A 2,665-nucleotide genomic window follows, 5' to 3' on the forward strand; every position below is an offset into this window, starting at 1 on the left:
CTCTTTCTTTCTTTCTTTCTTTCTTTCTTTCTTTCTTTCTTTCTTTCTTTCTTTCTTTCTTTCTTTCTTTCTTTCTTTCTTTCTCTCCATCCCTGGCTCTGGATATGACACATGATGAATGCTCAATAAGTGTTGACCAAAGGACAGAACCAAAGAAGGGCGAAGGCTCCTGGCTCTTCATCATGCCCATGGGAACTATGCTTTGGGGATGTGAGGAGTGGACATTCTTTGTGGCAGCTTCAGGCTTCTGGGGTTCTGTGGTGCCACTGATAAGTCATGTAATTTGAAAGCCCTGGAAGAACCTGTGGGTGACTGTGGTTGTCCCCCCTCCAGGGCCAGTTGGCTGTACTCCATGGAAAAGGAGCCCACAGAGAGGACAGCTGGGATGGTCTTGTCTACCGCTGGCCTCAGATCTGAGGAGTGAGTGTTTCTAATAGCCTCTTGGCATGGTTATTTTAGAGCTCTTCAGGACTGTCAATTACTTGAGAGTGTGAAACAGTTGGAGGACTCAGGTATATAACAAAAGCAGTGTAATTCCAGTTTTATAACTGAATCTCAGAAGAATCCTTTGGCCAATACTCTAGGTTAGGAAAGAAAATAGCTGCTTGGCTTTGCTCACACTCCACTTAGGTGAATTGATGTCCATTTTGTTCAGGGCTAGATTTCAACATTCTGTTATTGTGGAAATATCTGCTGTTGGATGTCAATTGCTTCCTTGTTTTCTTCCTTCTCTTTTCCCATCCTCCACCCCTTTTTTCTCTCCTTTTAAAAAAATTTCCTTTCTTTTTTTACCAAAGCAAAGATTTTCACTTCCTGGAAACTGCTCTGGTTGCTTCTTTCTGGTGGATATATATATATGATAAGATCTCAAGCCATCCTCCCTCTTCACTCAACCTCCCAAGTAGCTGGGACTGCAGGCAAGCACTACCATGCTCAGCTAATTTTTTTTAATTTTTAGTAGAGACGAGGTCTCGCTGTGTTGCCCAGGCTGCTCTTGAACTCCTGAACGCAAGCAATCCACCCGCGTCAGCCTCCCCAAATACTGGGATTATAGGCTAGGTATGAGCCACTGTTTGCCCTTCCTGGACTTTTTTGTTTCCACTCTCCCTACCCCTCCTCCTCCGTAGCCCCCGTCAAAGTGGAGTGCCTTTTACATTGTTCATGAGTGCCCAGCTGTTGAAGCGATGTAAGTCCACCTCTCTGTGAGCCATGTATCTGAAATTACAGTTGCAGGCATAGCTGCAGCACTGCCAAGATACCATTACAGGGTTGTGCATTCTTCAGACTTTCTAGTGGGCCAGGGGGTCTGGTCCCAAGGGACGTGTGTGATGGCAGAAGGTACAGGCACTTTTCTACTAGCAATGCTTCATTGTGCTGCCTGGCAACTCCAATAATCAGAAAGTGAGTGATTCTCTTTTTCGCTTTTCCTCCACTTATGCCATGAGCATGAATTGTTTTCTTCTCTCTCCATTTTCATCTTCTGTCAAGTTGTTGCTGTATTTGAGTGGGGGAACACGTCTCTGAAAAATCATGAAGGGGGCCTGGTGAGACCTATACGTCACACATTTTCTACCAGCTCTCATGCTCTCCCCATGGGGTGCTTATAAGGTTAAAACATAGCTCCCTGCAGGGCAATGTCCAAGAATAGAAAACCATATAATTGGAGTGCAGTTATGTTCTGGTAGCGTGTTGGAGGGTGGCTCCCCTATTAGATGAGCTACCATCTGTCTCAGGAGCCTTCAGGTTCCTGGGTCTTGGGGGAAATCTGCCTCATGGTTTTGTGCCATCTCCTCCCTGTGTCTGTTAGGAGGAGGGCGGATGGGGTGGAAATGGGCTCCATGACCTCACTTCACTCAGACTTGATGCCCTTTTAAGTAATCAAGTTGCAAAATAACCTTAGGTGGTATTGCAATTTGGGTTCCTCAGAAACCACACTGTAATAAAAAACGTTTTTATTTTTAATCCACTTGACCTGGAAAGAGTTTGACCAAGTGGATGGCCATCTCCTCTCAGCTGTCTTCTCCCTTTGTTCCTGACCTTTTTTATCACAGCTTTTCAGGAGATCCAGAAATATCATTTTCTCTCTGAAATCAGCTCCCCACCCACTTTCAGGACCTGGAGGTCCCTGTGTGCTTTCAGTCTTAAGGTGGGGCCATGATGAGGCTGTCTTGAATGACTGCTCACCACCCACAGTTAATAGATACAAAGGTTTATCCAGACTTTCCTTTGAGCTTTCTCCTGTAGCCATTTCTTTATTTCTAGTCTCATCCACTGTGCCCTAGTCCAGGTCCTTATCTCTTCATTTGTTCACTTAACACCTGTTTAGTGACCTGAGCTTGAGAGCCTGCTAGACCCGCATTCAAAGCCCATGCTCTTTTATTTCCTATCTGTGTAACGTTGATGAATTTTTCATTGTCTCTAAACCTCAGTTTTTGATCTGTAAAGTGGAAAGAATAATACTCATATGGTTTGGATATTTGTCTCCACCCAAATCTCATGCTGAATTGTAATCCACAAATCTGGAGGTGGGGCCTGGTGAAAGATGTTTTGGTCATGGGGGCTGATCTCTCACGGCGCGTTGCTATCCTCATGATAGTGAGTGAATTCTTCTAAGATCTGGTTGTTGTCAAGTGTGGCACCTCCCTCTCTACTCTGGCTCTTGCTC

Source organism: Piliocolobus tephrosceles, chromosome 1, assembly GCF_002776525.5.
Source record: "Piliocolobus tephrosceles isolate RC106 chromosome 1, ASM277652v3, whole genome shotgun sequence".
Lineage (NCBI taxonomy): Eukaryota > Metazoa > Chordata > Mammalia > Primates > Cercopithecidae > Piliocolobus > Piliocolobus tephrosceles.